We start from the raw sequence: 17,053 nt of genomic DNA, 5'->3' as shown, positions 1-17,053 counted from the left end.
TTTTATTAGTACTCTGATTGCTCCTGATGCTAATGCGGAATCTTGTGAAATTAATACTGCTTTGTTGAATCTTGTTATGAAAGATCAATTTTCCGGCCTTCCCAATGAAGATGCCACATCCCATCGTAATAATTTCGTTGATTTGTGTGATATGCAAAAGAAAAAAATGTGGATAATGATATCGTCATGTTGAAGCTATTTCCGTTCTCGCTTAGGGATCGCGCTAAAACTTGGTTTTCATCTTTGCCTAAAAATAGTACTGATTCATGGAACAAGTGTAAAGATGCTTTTATTTCCAAGTGTCCCCCCCCCCCCCCTAAAATCATCTCCCTTAGGAATGATATTATGAATTTTAAGAAACTTGATCATGAACATGTTGCACAATGTTGGGAAAGGATGAAATTGGTGATTAGAAATTTCCCTAATCATGGTTTGAATTTGTGGATGATTATACAAAAAAATTATGCTGGATTGAATTTTGCTTCTAGAAATCTTTTAGATTCAGTCGTGGGAGGCACTTTTATGGAACTTACTTTAGGAGAAGCTACTAAACTCCTAGACAATATTATGGTTAATTATTCTCAATGGCATACCGAAAAATCTTCCACTAGTAAAAAAGTGCATGTGATAGAAGAAACAAATGTTTTGAGTGGAAAGATGGATGAGCTTATGAAATTGTTTGTTAATAAGAGTGCTGCTATTGATCCTAATGATATGCCTTTGTCTACTTTGATTGAAAACAATAATGAATCTAGGGAGGTGAATTTTGTTGGTAGGAACAATTTTGGTGTCGGTGTACAAAAGTAGGGGTTCTCCTTTGTACCCCTTTACTTGTGCACGGGCAGTCAGAGCCGCGCCCGTGGCCGCACTAAGCAGGACAGAGGAGGGAAGCCGGAGCACAAGACAACCAAAGAAACACCAAGACTAGAGACACAAAGAGCAAGGGAGCGAAGTGCACTCCCCGGCAAGACCCTTGCCGGGGCAGCCTCCGCAGCCCCGGCAAGAGCCTTGCCGAAGCAACTTGCCCAATGCCAGCAGAGCGCGCCGCCCTTGAGCCAAGGCGTTCCAACGCCATCAACCACATCAGAAGCAAGGCTTGGGATGCACCTCCACGGTAGCATGCAGATCTTTGTGGAGATCATAAATACACAGGATCAGATGAGAAATAGAAGACGATGATCCTTGGCAAGATCCTTGCCAAGGAAATCCACGAGACCCCCGACAAGATCCTTGCCGGGGACGACCGTGGTGCCACGGCAAGACCCTTGCCGGGCCCCAGCAAGACCCTTGCCGAGGACATCTGCGGGGCCGTAGCCAGGCCCACGTCTGCCAAGACTCCACTGCCGCTCCCATGAAGCTGCTAGCTCAACCAGCTGGGCAGGCATATGCGTGGTAGAGTGCGGCCTCCACACCGACTCTGCAAGCACCTTCTTGGTGGCATGCAGATCTTCGTGAAGGCTCCACCACCACGCTAGCCCAGCAGCCAGCCAATGTGGCACTACAACGCCTCGTCAGCTCGGACGCGCGTCGGAGCCAGGCGAGGCGGCGACAGCTGGGACGAGCTTCCTTGCCATCCCCGATAAAGTAAGAGGGGCACGTCGGCGGTGCATTAAATGTGTTTGTCCAATGGTGCCAGATGATAGACCTAGCCACTATACACCTTTCCACCTCTTGTGTGCCACTGTGGCAACCCCTTTTGTGTATAAAAGGAGGCCCGAGGCGTACTAGAGAGGGATTCGGATCTTTGGAACTAGACACACACCGTAGCTAGTTCAAGAACTCAAGAACACTCAAATATACATCAAAGCAGGACTAGGGTATTACTCATCTCCGCGGCCCGAACATGGGTAAACGATCCTTGTGCTGACCGCCAGACCCGCTCTTTGCACAACCTCACGCCCGCCGACCATAGAAGGGATCCTAGTGATTCCATAGGTGTCATTTCTGTCGGTGTTCTGGGAACGGGGGTCCCCAGACTTGCCTGCCTGCGGCCTGTGGCGTGGCTCAAGTGGGGGCCCAGCGCGGCCCACCTTCATCAGCTTAAGCTCAAGACCCTCGCGAGGGGCCAAGCCTTGCGGGGCGGACGACCGGAAGCTTCCTCAGAGGCAGCCTCATCAGGCAGGCTCGCGAGGAGGGGGAGAGATCAAGGCAGGGGTACCTCGCGAGGAGCCCGTGATGCAAGCCATGACGATCGAGACCAGGCGGGCGCCAGGCAGGCGCCGGCCTGCGCAGTGTCCTTGTTTCCCCTTTGGTGCAAAGGGGGCAAGCACAGGCCAAGGCATCGGGCAAAGGTTACCATTCCGGTGCAACGAGACCAAGACCAGCAGAGCGGCAGGACGGAGGTCACCGTGGAGCCCAAGACGGCGTCATCACCAGTACTTTTGGCAGCCGAAGACCACCTTTGGTTAGGATAACTTGTACTAGATGTTCCCCTTCAAAATGGCCAATTGTTGGCGCCCTTCCCGCTCATTATTTGGGGAGAGGCCCAGGGCCTCTATAAATAGAGCTAGCCACCACAGAGTAAAGGGACGGCCAGAGATCTGGTATAACCCTAGCAGAGAGAGAGAGAGAGGTGACTGAACTCACCCGAGCAGTTCATCGCACCAGCTCAAGAACACCTCTCGCGAGGCTGTTCTTCCCTTGTACTATTCATCATCAACCCCTGAGGCAATCCACCACACCACACACTGGAGTAGGGTATTACACCACAACGGTTGCCTGAACCAGTATAAACCTCGTGTCCCTTGTGTTGTTCGTTGTTTCCAGCTTAGATCACGCGAGGACATTGGGCGTAGATCGGTAGGGGAGAGATCTCCGCGCGCACCCCAGTGTTCAAACCTCAAGGGTCTGCCGGAACCCGAAATCTGACATTTGGCGCGCCAGGTAGGGGTGCACCAAAATCCTTCCTCCTCCGCATCGCGTTCCGTCGCCTCGCCGTTCAGATGTCAAGCGAGCCGGCTGCCAACGCCGACCGCTGGGCTGCGTGGGCCGCCCACGCCGTGTCACCGGCCCAGGGCGACCTCAACCTTGCGCCTCAGGCAGCCGGCGCTCCGCAGGGCACTGCGGTGCGCGGACGACGCGGCCAGACGCCGCCTGCCCTCACACCACGGCAGGTGCGGGCCCCAGCAAGGGCCTCAAAGCACGCCACGACCAAGGCGCCGCACACCCGACGGGAGCAAGCAAACTCCAGGGTCGCGCTCATGGTGGCCCGAGAGCTACTACGGTGTCGGCTGCTGGAGGGCGGCCGCGACGTATTGCTGGAGCAAGTCGCCGAGCTCCTGGACGCCGCCGCCTCAGGGACACCTCCTTTCTGCGCCCAGCTGCCACCTCAGACCCAAGGCGGGCCGTATGGCGGCGTCGTGCGCGCGCACGCAACTTCCGGCGGACTCCAGGGCCCATTCAGCATCAACACCCCCGCCAGCACCGGGCGACAAGTCACGTCGGCCCCTTCTCAGGCCAGCGAAGGGGTGCCCGCCGTGGCCTTTGGCTTCGGCGGAACGCCGTGCCATCACCCCCAAGACGGCGCTCCAAGCCAGGCTGCAGGGCATGCGGGGCGCTACGGGGCGGTGGCCCCAAAAGCTTATGTGCCCCGCATGGTGGATCAGGGGTGCGCACTGGAAGAAGATCATGGCTCATTCCTCGGGCCAGGCTGGGGCGAGGAGATGCCAGGGGTTGAGCTCTTTCAGGAACCACAAGAGAGCCTCGACGACCGCACCAGCGGCGGCAATTATCGGGTACCACTCATCCCTCAGGAGCAAGCTTATGCTAACCATGGGTCGCAGGAGATACAGGTCGCCGCAGCAGGTGGCTGCCCCAATTCTGCAGCCTCATACCCCTCAGGAGGAGGGCGTAGGGGGCTGCAGGAGAGGGGCCGAGATTCGGGTTCGTCACCGCGGCGGTCGGAGCAAGGCGTTCTCAGGAGGTAGGCCCCCTGTCGAGGAGGTGCCCCAAGGCCTGCCCCCGGCAGGGGACCCATGGTCATCGGGGGAACCGCTGGCGACCGCTCTGCCCCATTGGCGTCATCCTGGTTTCCGGTCGCCATCGATGGCGGCAGAGTGAGGCGCAAGGCGGGGCCCTCGTCTGGCGATATGAAGCAAGGCCGGTACCTGTGAAGAAGGCCCAGTGCCTGTGAAGCTCGCCGCCCGTGACACTCTCACGTAATAGTGAGTGGGGCTGTACATGCCCCGGAGTCTCCGGAGATCCGCCCTCGGGCCTCGGGGGCTCCCGCCCACGCCCAGTGGCAGCACTTAGCTCCGCGCTGGTGAGAAGACGTCGAAGACTAGACTAGGTGCCGGAAGCGGCCTTTTGCTTTTGCCTTTCCTTGTTGACAAATTCTTCGATTTGGATTTAAGTTGGATTTGAGCTCGATGCTTGCGTGTGTTTGGGGGAAGGGGTGTTTAGTCTCGTTCGAGCAATCTCTCGCGTTCTGGTTTCGGCTTTGCATCCAAAGTCAGCATCGGCTGCCCCCCTCACGAGCCCCTCGCGAGCCGGGCCGGGCCAGGCACGTTTACAACCAGGACCGCTGGCACTACACCCTTTCCGGAGGTTTTCATCGCAGAATCTACAAGTTAATCAGAAGACACCCGAGGTGCAGCGGCCCCCGCAAGCCCGCTCGGGGCTCGTCGGGGTCGGAAGGTACACAAGTCGGCTGACCCATCACCGGGCCAGCGGCTAAGTTCACACGCAACGTTATGCTTACCAGGGTACTAATTGCAAACCTTTACATGAGGGGCTTCCCCTCCCAAAATGCTCTTACATCCTTCAGGGCCAAGCCCAAACCTTCTTCGTGCAGGTTAAACAGCAGTGACATGCGGTCAGTCGGACATATCACTCACCGCGTCTTCTTGGGCATCCTCGGAGGCATCACTGGCGTCGTCGACATTACCGCCGCCGCCAACATCTCCATCAGCGCCAGGCCCGTCCACAACGCCGCCTTCATTGCCGCCCACGGCCACGCCGTTGTCATCAGACGCAAAGGCCCTAATGAGGGCGTCCACGTTGTCCTCCAACCACCGCGCCAGGTCGCCCCGGACGGCGATGGGCACGGGTGCGATGGTAGCGTCGAAGTCGAAGTGGAGGTCCCTGTCCTGCACATGGCTGAAGACGTGGGAGAAGGCACACCCGAGCAAGGCTCGGCTCCTCTCTTCAACAAGCCAACGGGACCTCTCGGACCGGTTCTCCAGAAGTGTCACCACATCGGTGAAAAATTGGAGGTTGCCGGTGTAGTTGACCTCGTGCGGCTCCTTAGCGGCAGCCTCGCAGATATAGCCCAAAGCTGTGTTGTCCCTCTCTCTGAGCGTTTGAAGCATGGGGGCATGCACATGCTCCAGAACCCGCCGCCGACAGATCTCGTCCTCATTCCACTGCGCGACGGCCTCGGCGTCATCAACCCTCTGTTGGAGAAGAAGCTGCTGATACGTCTCCAACGTATCTATAATTTTTGATCGCTCCATGCTATATTATCTACTGTTTTGGACTATATTGGGCTTTATTTTCCACTTTTATATTATTTTTGGGACTAACCTATTAGCCGGAGGCCCAGCCCAGAATTGCTGTTTTTTGCCTATTTCAGTGTTTCGAAGAAACGGAATATCAAACGGAGTCCAAACGGAATAAAACCTTCAGGAATGTGATTTTCTCACCGAACGTGATCCAGGAGACTTGGACCTTGCTCCAAGGAACAAAAGAGGTGGTCACGAGGGTGGGGGCGCCCCCCCCCAGGGCGCGCCCCCTTGCCTCGTGGGCCCCTCGGTGCTCCTCCGGCGTACTCCTTCCTCCTATATATACCTATGTACCCCCAAACGATCAGAACAGGAGCCAAAAACCTAATTCCACCGCCACAACTTTCTGTATCCATGAGATCCCATCTTGGGGCCTGTTCCGGAGCTCCGCCGGAAGAGGGCCGTCATCACGGAGGGCTTCTACATCATCATAGCCTCTCTGATGAAGTGTGAGTAGTTTACCTCTGACCTTCGGGTCCATAGTTAGTAGCTAGATGGCTTCTTCTCTCTCTTTGAATCTCAATACAAAGTTCTCCCCCTCTCTTGTGGAGATCTATTCGATGTAATCTTCTTTTTGCGGTGTCTTTGTTGAGACCGATGAATTGTGGGTTTATGATCAAGTCTATCTATGAATAATATTTGAATCTTCTCTGAATTCTTTTATGTATGATTGGTTATCTTTGCAAGTCTCTTCGAATTATCCGTTTGGTTTTGCCAACTAGATTGGTAGTTCTTGCCATGGGAGAAGTGTTTAGCTTTGGGTTCGATCTTGCGGTGTCCTTTCCCAGTGACAGAAGGGGCAGCAAGGCATGTATTGCATCGTTGCCATCGAGGATAACAAGATGGGGTTTATTTCATATTACATGACTTTATATCTGTACATCATGTCATCTTTCTTAAGGCATTACTCTGTTTTTAACTTAATACTCTAGATGCATGCTGGATAGCGGTCGATGAGTGGAGTAATAGTAGTAGATGCAGAATCGTTTCAGTCTACTTGTCACGGACATGATGCCTATATACATGATCATGCCTAGATATTCTCATAACTATGCTCAATTCTGTCAATTGCTCAACAGTAATTTGTTCACCCACCGTAGAATACTTACGTTCTTGAGAGAAGCCACTAGTGAAACCTATGGCCCCCGGGTCTATTCTCATCATATCAATCTCCATCACTTTAATCTTGCTTTGACTTTTACTTTGCTTTTACTTTTTACTTTGCATCTTTATACCAAAAATACCAAAAATATTATATCTATCAAATCTCACTCTCGTAAGTGACTATGAAGGGATTGACAACCCCTAATCGCGTTGGTTGCGAGTACCTATCGTTTTGTGCAGGTACGAGGGACTTGAGCGTGGCCTCCTACTGGATTGATACATTGGTTCTCAAAAACTGAGGCAAATACTTACGCTACTCTGCTGCATCATCCCTTCCTCTTCGGGGAAAACCACCGCAAGCTCAGGACGTAGCAAGAAGGATTTCTAGCGCCGTTGTCGGGGAGTCTACGCAAAAAGTCAACATACCAAGTACCTATCACAATCCCTATCTCTTGCATTACATTATTTGCCATTTGCCTCTCGTTTTCCTCTCCCCCCCAATTCACCCTTGCCGTTTTATTCACCCTCTCTCTCTCTATCCTTCCTCTCTATTTGCCTCTTTTGCCCGTTTGCTCTTGTTTGCTTGTGTGCTAGTTTGCTTGTTTGTCGCGATGGCTCAAGATACTACTAAATTGTGTGACTTCACCAATACCAATAATAATGATTTCCTTAGCACTCCGATTGCTCCTCTCACCGATGCTGAATCTTGTGAAATTAATACTGCTTTGTTGAATCTTGTTATGAAAGATCAATTCGCCGGCCTTCCTAGCGAAGATGCCGCTACTCATCTGAATAGCTTCGTTGATTTATATGATATGCAAAAGAAAAAAGATGTCGATAATGATGTCATTAAATTGAAGCTATTTCCTTTTTCGCTAAGAGAACGTGCTAAAGCTTGGTTTTCGTCTTTGCCTAAAAATAGTATTGATTCATGGAACAAGTGCAAAGATGCTTTTATCTCTAATTATTTTCCTCCCGCTAAGATCATCTCTCTTAGAAACGATATTATGAATTTTAAGCAACTTGATCATGAACATGTTGCACAAGCTTGGGAGAGAATGAAATTAATGATACGTAATTGCCCTACTCATGGTTTGAATTTGTGGATAATTATACAAAAAATTTATGCCGGATTGAATTTTGCTTCTAGAAATCTTTTAGATTCGGCCGCGGGAGGCACTTTTATGGAAATCACTTTAGGAGATGCTACTAAACTCCTATATAATATTATGGTTAATTATTCTCAATGGCATACTGAAAGATCTTCTAATAAAAAAGTGCATGCGATAGAAGAAATCAATGTTTTGAGTGGAAAGATGGATGAACTTATGAAATTATTTGTTACTAAGAGTGTTTCTTCTAATCCTAATGATATTCCTTTGTCTACTTTGATTGAGAATAACAATGAATCTATGGATGTGACTTTTGTTGGTAGGAATAATTTTGGTAACAACGCTTATAGAGGGAATTTTAATCCTAGGTCGTATCCTAGTAATCCTTCTAATAATTATGAGAATTCCTACAACAACTCTTATGGAAATTATAATAAGATGCCCTCTGAATTTGAGACTAGTGTTAAAGAGTTTATGAATTCACAAAAGAATTTTAATGCTTTGCTTGAAGAGAAATTGCTTAAAGTTGATGATTTGGCTAGAAACGTTGATAGAATTTCTCTTGAAATTGATTCTTTAAAGCTTAGATCTATTCCTCCTAAGCATGATATCAATGAGTCTCTCAAAGCCATGAAAATTTCCATTGATGAGTGCAAGGAAATAACCGCTAGGATGCGTGCTTCCAAAGATGCCTTTATTAAAGCGTGTTCTTCCAATTCCTATGAAAATCAAGATGAAGATCTAAAAGTTATTGATGTGTCTCCTATTAAATCTTTATTTTGCAATATGAATCTTGATGAAACTGAATATGATCTTCCTTTACCTAGAAGGCGTTCTAAAAATTCGAAGTATTTAGATCTTAATGATGAAATTGATGAAAGTGGGATTGAAAGAAATAAAAATCTAGATGTTGCTAAACCCACTATATTGGATTTCAAGGAATTTAATTATGAGAGTTTCTCTTCAATTGATTGTATTTCATTGTTGCAATCCATGCTAAATTCTCCACATGCTTATAGTCAAAATAAAGCCTTCACCGAACATATTGTTGATGCCTTGATGCAATCTTATGAAGAAAAACTTGAGTTGAAAATTTATATCCCTAGAAAACTCTATGATGAGTGGGAACCTACTATTAAAATTAAAATTAAATATCATGAGTTTTATGCTTTGTGTGATTTTGGTGCTAGTGTCTCTACTATTCCCAAGACTTTGTGTGATTTGCTAGATATCCGTAATTTTGACGATTGCTCTCTAAACTTGCATCTTGCGGATTCCACTATTAAGAAACCTATGGGAATGATTAATGATGTTCTTATTGTTGCAAATAGAAATTATGTGCCCGTAGATTTCATTGTTCTTGATATAGATTGCAATCCTTCTTGCCCTATTATTCTTGGTAGACCTTTCCTTAGAACGGTTGTGCGATTATTGATATAAAGGAAGGAAATATTAGATTTCAATTTCCATTAAAAAAGGGCATGGAACACTTTCCTAGAAATAAAATAAAATTTCCATATGAAACTATCATGAGAGCCACTTATGGATTGCCTACCAAAGATGGCAATACCTAGATCTATCCTCGCTTTTATGCCTAGCTAGGGGCGTTAAACGATAGCGCTTGTTGGGAGGCAACCCAATTTTATTTTTATTCCTTGCTTTTTGATCCTGTTTAGTAATAAATAAATTATTTAGCCTATGTTTTGGTTGTGTTTTTTGTGTTTAATTAGTGTTTGTGCCAAGTAGAACCGTTGGGAAGACTTGGGGAAAGTCTTGTTGAACTTGCTGTAAAAAACAGAAATTAGCGCTCACGAGAACTGCTGTCATTTTTATTTTAAGAGTGCTATTTAGTTAATTATTTTTTCATATGATTAATAGATAAATTCCTCACGTCCAGCAATTTATTTTAGAATTTTTGGGGTTCCATATCTTGCGCTAGATACGGATTACTACAGACTGTTCTGTTTTTGACAGATTCTGTTTTTCGTGTGTTGATTGCTTATTTTGATGAATCTATGGCTAGTAAAATAGTTTATAATCCATACATAAGTTGTAATACAGTAGGTTTAACACCAATATACATAAAGAATGAGTTCATTTACAGTACCTTGAAGTGGTCTTTTGTTTTCTTTCGCTAACGGAGCTCACAAGTTTTCTATTTTGAGTTTTGTGTTGTGAAGTTTTCAAGTTTTGGGTGAATTCTTTTGATGGATCATGGAACAAGGAGTGGCAAGAGCCTAAGCTTGGGGATGCCCATGGCACCCCCAAGATAATCCAAGGACACCAAAAAGTCAAAGCTTGGGGATGCCCCGGAAGGCATCCCCTCTTTCGTCCACTTCCATCGGTAATTTACTTGGAGCTATATTTTTATTCACCAACATGATATGTGTTTTGCTTGGAGCGTCTTGTATTATTTGTGTCTTTGTGTCTTAGTATGCCACAATTATCCTTGCTGTACACACCTTTTAAGAGAGCCATACATGAATTAAAATTTGATAGAATACTCTATGTGCTTCACTTATATCTGTTGAGCTAAGTAGTTTTGCTCTATGTGCTTCACTTATATCTGTTGAGCTAAGTAGTTTTGCTCTATGTGCTTCACTTATATCTTTTGAGCGTTATAATTTTGCTCTATGTGCTTCACTTAGATCTTTTAGAGCACGGTGGTGGATTTGTTTTAAAGAAACTATTGATCTCTCATGCTTCACTTAAATTATTTTGAGAGTCTCTTAATAGCATGGTAATTTGCTTAATAATAATATGCTTGGTATTCAAGATTTGTGAAACTTTCTTTTGAGTGTGTTGAATACTAAGAAAAGATTGAAGCATGATAATTGTTTTGAGATATGGAGGTGATAATATTAAAAGTCATGCTAGTTGAGTAGTTGTGAATGTAAAGAATACTTGTGCTAAAGTTTGTGATTCCCGTAGCATGCACGTATGGTGAACCGTTATGTGATGAAGTCGGAGCATGATTTATTTATTGATTGTCTTCCTTATGAGTGGCGGTCGGGGACGAGCGATGGTCTTTTCCTACCAATCTATCCCCCTAGGATCATGCGTGTAATACTTTGCTTTGATAACTTCTAGATTTTTGCAATAAGTATATGAGTTTTTTATGACTAATGTTGAGTCCATGGATCATACGCACTCTCACCCTTCCACCTTTGCTAGCCTCTCTAATACCACGCACCTTTCGCCGGTATCATACACCTACCATATACCTTCCTCAAAACAGCCACCATACCTACCTATTATGGCATTTCCATAGCCATTTCGAGATATATTGCCATGCAACTTTCCACCGTTCCGTTTATCATGACACACTCCATCATTGTCATATTGCATATCCCGGTACACCGCCAGAGGCATTCATATAGAGTCATATTTTGTTCTAAGTATTGAGTTGTAAGAAAAATAAAAAGTGTGATGATCATCATTATTAGAGCATTGTCCCAGTGAGGAAAGAATGATGGAGACTATGATTCCCCCATAAGTCGGGATGAGACTCCGGACGAAAAATAAAATTAAAAAAATAGGCCAAAGAAGTCCAAATAAAAAGAGGCCATAAAAAAGAGAAAAGGCCCAAATAAAAAAATGATGAGAGAAAAAGATAGAAGGGACAATGTTACTATCCTTTTACCACACTTGTGCTTCAAAGTAGCACCATGATCTTCATAGTAGAGAGTCTCTTATGTTATCACTTTCATATACTAGTGGGAATTTTTCATTATAGAACTTGGCTTGTATATTCCAATGATGGGCTTCCTCAAATTGCCCTAGGTCTTCATGAGCAAGCAACTTGGATGCACACACACTTAGTTTCTTTTCGAGCTTTCATATACTTATAGCTCTAGTGCATCCGTTGCATGGAAATCCCTACTCACTCACATTGATATCTATTGATGGGAATCTCCATAGCCCATTGATACGCCTAGTTGATGTGAAACTATCTTCTCCTTTTTGTCTTCTCCACAACCACCATTCTATTCCACCTATAGTGCTATATCCATGGCTCACGCTCATGTATTGCGTGAAGATTGAAAAAGTTTTGAAAAAGTTAGAGTATGAAACAATTGCTTGGCTTGTCATCGGGGTTGTGCATGATTTAAATATTTTCTGTGGTGAAGATAGAGCATAGCTAGACTATATGATTTTGTAGGGATAACTTTCTGTGGCCATGTTATTTTGAGAAGACATAATTGCTTTATTAGTATGCTTGAAGTATTATTATTTTTATGTCAATATAAACTTTTGTCTTGAATCTTTCGAATTTGAATATTCATATCACAATTAAGAAGATTTGCATTGAAATTATGCCAAGTAGCACTACGCATCAAAAATTCTCCTTTTATCATTTACCTACTCAAGGCCGAGCAGGAATTAAGCTTGGGGATGCGAGATACGTCTCCAATGTATCTATAATTTTTGATTGCTCCATGCTATATTATCTACTATTTTGGACTATATTGGGCTTTATTTTCCACTTTTATACTATTTTTGGGACTAACCTATTAACCGGAGGCCCAACCCAGAATTGCTGTTTTTTTTTGCATATTTCAGTGTTTCGAAGAAACGGAATATCAAACGGAGTCCAAATGGAATAAAACCTTCGGGAACGTGATTTTCTCACCGAACGTGATCCAGGAGACTTGGACCCTGCTCCAAGGAACAAAAGAGGTGGTCACGAGGGTGGGGGGCGCCCCCCTAGGACACGCCCCCTGCCTTGTGGGCCCCTTGGTGCTCCTCCGGCGTACTCCTTCCTCCTATATATACCTACATACCCCCAAACGATCAGAACATGAGCCAAAAACCTAATTCCATCGCCGCAACTTTCTGTATCCACGAGATCCCATCTTGAGGCCTGTTCTGGAGCTCCGCCGGAAGAGGGCCGTCATCAAGGAGGGCTTCTACATCATCATAGCCTCTCCGGTGAAGTGTGAGTAGTTTACCTCTGACCTTCGGGTCCATAGTTAGTAGCTAGGTGGCTTCTTCTCTCTCTTTGAATCTCAATACAAAGTTCTCCCCCTCTCTTATGGAGATCTATTCGATGTAATCTTGTTTTTGCGGTGTGTTTGTTGAGACCGATGAATTGTGGGTTTATGATCAAGTTTATCTATGAATAATATTTGAATCTTCTCTGAATTCTTTTATATATGATTGGTTATCTTTGCAAGTCTCTTCGAATTATCCGTTTGGTTTGGCCAACTAGATTGGTAGTTCTTGCAATGGGAGAAGTGCTTAGCTTTGGGTTCGATCTTGCGGTGTCCTTTCCGAGTGACAGAAGGGGCAGCAAGGCATGTATTGCATCGTTGCCATCGAGGATAACAAGATGGGGTTTATTTCATATTGCATGAATTTATCTCTCTACATCCTATCATCTTGCTTAAGGCGTTACTCTGTTTTAACTTACTAGCACAAATGCCCGTGCGTTGCAACGGGAGAAAAACCTGAAATCTATGAACCTTGGTTTTTTTACAGCAATCTATGAATCATAGTTGGCCGAGTTGAGAAACTGTGACAACGACGATGAGAAAAAAGATGGATGATTTGAGTGTGTCACGACTTGACCTCATGACATGGGGTATGATTCTGAAATTTAGAAGTAGAACATGAAAAAATAGAAATATCAATAAACCTGAAGTAATAGAAGCAGCAAGCAAACCAAGCTAGACTAACAATTGTAGGAGCAGCAAGCAAACCAACCTAAATTGATATTGCATGCAAAAATTCTCAACCAACACGTTGCAGTGGGAGAAAAAATATATCGGACGCACCTAGCTCACTACCCAATTCCCTCTATTTGAACTATCATGCTGAATCTCAATAGGCACTCTTCCTGGAATAGGCAAGGCAAAATGAAAATATGACTCCTGGAGAGAACTTCAATATCCTGTAGTAAACACAAGATACCTACAAAATTAGTTGAGAAATGGCGTTGCTACATGTTGTTATCTGAATCATAGATTGTAGAAGTCACAAAACAGCACTCATGTCTTCCGGTGCCATCTCCTTTAGATGAGTACTGCTCTCGAGTGGAAGGGCTGTGGTTGGATAGGAAAGAGAACACAAAAAAGTTTGATCAATTGCAACCTCTACAATGCTTCTGTCACAAAATAACACAAACATATGAATTCGGACACATTTTCATTTTAAGTCCTGACAAATCTCTACTGCGGCATGTTGGAATGTGTCATTCCTATTATTTATAACAGCCATTAAACATCCATATATTAGAGAAAGAAATGAATACACTCTGAACTGGTGATGTGCTCATTGGTTCAACTATCAATACTTTCTTGTCTTTACACTTACGCAATTAGGAAAAATAATAATGTATATTTTCTTAATCCTACAAGATATGTGGTTATGGTTATGGTTTCTTATTTTTCATCAAAATATCGAATGGAAGGCGATTATCACCACAACTATCGCAACATCTGCTAAATTACCAACAACCTGCATTACAAATAATTATATAGTACCACCCTAGCAAATCCAGTTATTACTACTTCACAAATCCAATTACCTTTAAATGGGTCTGACATTCTTGCTCGTTATTGGAACCAGTCACTTTGTGTGCACTATCAACTACAGAAGCTCATTCACAGATTTCTCGAGAGAGCAGAACCAATCTATTAGGAGGTAAAAAAACCACACTCGGCAAGGAAAGTATGTCAATTGTTGCACGGAATTTGCTTGGCTTGAGTTTATACAGGTAGCCCTTGAGCGGTTAATTCCGGTTCGCAGCCAAGTGTGCAGCTCGTCGATTATGAGGTTGCAGGTTCCGATGCAGTCGCTTGCCTTGCCATTGAAAACCCTACTGTTTCTCTCCTTCCAAATCTGCCACCAAATGAGCATGCAAAAGGCCGAGAAATCATTACGGTGATGCACAACGATGTTATCAAGAATATGTAGCCATCACTGTAGCAGGGAATGAGTGCCATAGCTTGGTCATAGGTAATTGAATTTCATCAGAAAAAATCCCCAAACAGCAGCAGAAAAAAAGAAGGTTGCAAATAAGTGTACCGTAGACTCAAACCGCATAATCCCGTTTGCTGATGGATTTGCTAATTTTTTGGCGCACAATGGATCAACCACCACTGCTAAACATGCCTCTTCTTGGCCAACATCTCGTTCATCTCGGCCAGCATCAGCCTCCGGCGTGCCATCCCCAACCACCACAACCTCCTCTTCCTCCTTTACCTCATCAACAAGATGCACCTTTTCTAAGGCCTTCTTCATGCTCGCATCACTTCACAAAAAATTCCTAGGTCAGCTAATTTGCATAAAGCATGAAATCTATAGAAAGTCCAATGTGTTATGCTGAAAAAATAACACATCAGAAATCCAGAAAGAATGACAGGTTTGATGTTTTAACTAATCGATTGCATTCAAAAGAAAAATGAATAACATAAAAGACTATTTACCTTCTTCGAGTAGTACAGAAGAACATAATATTCAGTATAGAGAGGGCGACGCATCACTCGCCGCATTTTTTCCCGAGGACTACAGCGCGCTTACGCCGGCCTGGACCACTTTATAAAACTCAGAACTATACAAAGGCAAACTATACGGTGGGATTAATAGAAAAGTAAATGAAGGGAAAATTACAATCTCACAAATAGTTGATACAACATAGTGCTCCAATCCATAAGAGCCCTTCATTAATTTCATTTGAATACCCGTTGGACCAAAATATATAAGATCATCAACAATCTTGCTAGCAGTAATGTGCAATTCCTCATAAACATCCCAGAAGAGATTGGAGTTCCTTCGCTTCCATATATTCCACATGACCGCAATAAGCACAATAGAGTGAATATTGTTAAAATAATTTCTTCCCAGAGATCTTAGACTGAATCAACATTGAGTGGATGAAAACTTTAAAGTTCAGACTACAACAAGGCTAGGGAGGAGGAGCTGATTAACATATGAGCAATATTCTCTAATTCATCACAGAAAGGACAATTGGCTGATTGGCATATGTGCACTATACAATCTCACCGTCTATTACCACTTTACCTATCAAATTGAGTAGCAATATTACTATTAGCAGCAATAGGCAGTGTATATCAGGACCAATCAGCAGCATACATGTATCAGTAGCAGGATTATGAAGCAGTCAGCCACACCATGTTCTCATCACAACATGGCCAATAAAAAGAATCTACCTAGCACTGAATCAATAATATGACTTACAGATTAGAGAAGAGCCAATAATATGGTAGGTGCACTTGATTTATGATTCTTCTACCTATTAGTGCTAAGCAAACAGCGCACTATGAAGGACCGTGGCATAGTGATGGCAACCAAAACGGCATCACAGTGCTAGACGGGAGGCTGTGACATGTGTGAGGTTCCGGATGTGATGAAGCAGATAGATTTTGAAGAACGACCGCAACTGGATCATGACTTGGGGCGAGGGATCCGTGGTGGTCGTTCTCGTCCACCACGACGGCTCTCCCCATCGCTCATCCATGGCATCGGCAGCCTCCCAGTGCTTCTCTATTTTGTTGGTCACCTCCACCAACACGGCGCCCCTCCCCATGCTCCTACCACGCCGCCACACACATCCAACGCCGAATCTCTATCGCCTCTGTCAATCTCGATCTGGTGGGAAGTAATTGTGAGAGAAAACTGACCTGAGGGAGGGAGTACCAGAGCCGCCACCGGACCAGCAGTAGGTAGTCGCGCAGTCCCTATTTTCCCTTCTATTCTCTCCATCCCACCTCATCTCCCTCCCTCTTCTCTTCCTCCGAGAAGACCGAGTCACCATGGCCATGGACCGCCACCGCCTCGAGCCTCCAGTACACCGCTGTGCTGGATCGCCTCGCCGATCTCCGCCGCCCACCACCTCCCGCAGCCCTTCCACCGACGGGAGCGCCGCCGCTCGATCTGAAAAATGTCAAACCTTATTTGTTTTTCCGAATTCATTAGGGATTGCGGGTTGAATAGGAAAAACAGTAGGGTCTTTTATGCGAAAAGTGCACGACATACGACCAGAAGCAATCGCTGGTTTATTAGTAGGTAGAGAATACTCTAGATGCATGCTGGATAGCGGTCGATGAGTGGAGTAATAGTAGTAGATGCAGAATTGTTTCGGTCTACTTGTCACGGACGTGATGCCTATATACATGATCATGCCTAGATATTCTCATAACTATGCTCAATTCTGTCAATTGCTCAACAGTAATTTGTTGACCCACCGTAGAATACTTATGCTCTTGAGAGAAGCCACTAGTGAAACCTATGGCCCCCGGGTCTATTCTCATCATATCAATCTCCATCACTTTAATCTTGCTTTGCCTTTTACTTTGCTTTTACCTTTTACTT

General features: G+C 45.1%; 1 long non-coding RNA gene across 9 annotated transcripts; it reads right to left on the bottom strand.

Moving 5' to 3' along the window:
* Nucleotides 1–13,155: 13,155 nt before the first annotated feature.
* LOC125519852 lies at nucleotides 13,156–16,672 on the bottom strand. Of its 9 annotated transcripts, none has more exons than XR_007288339.1 (6): nucleotides 15,148–16,667; nucleotides 14,747–14,972; nucleotides 14,247–14,560; nucleotides 13,635–13,761; nucleotides 13,495–13,556; nucleotides 13,156–13,309 (listed from the first exon to the last, which is right to left on the bottom strand). It is a non-coding gene; the product is annotated as an uncharacterized LOC125519852 (long non-coding RNA). The 9 variants fall into 9 exon arrangements; XR_007288342.1 differs by lacking the exon at nucleotides 13,156–13,309 and having other exon boundaries at nucleotides 13,404–13,761; nucleotides 15,148–15,247; nucleotides 15,332–15,557; nucleotides 16,363–16,667; XR_007288336.1 differs by having other exon boundaries at nucleotides 13,495–13,761; nucleotides 15,148–16,668.
* Between the last annotated feature and the right edge of the window lie 381 nt (nucleotides 16,673–17,053).

The sequence above is a fragment of the Triticum urartu genome, chromosome 7 (genome assembly GCF_003073215.2).
Source record: "Triticum urartu cultivar G1812 chromosome 7, Tu2.1, whole genome shotgun sequence".
In the NCBI taxonomy this organism is placed as follows: domain Eukaryota; kingdom Viridiplantae; phylum Streptophyta; class Magnoliopsida; order Poales; family Poaceae; genus Triticum; species Triticum urartu.
This window is presented reverse-complemented; position numbering and strand designations above follow the sequence as displayed.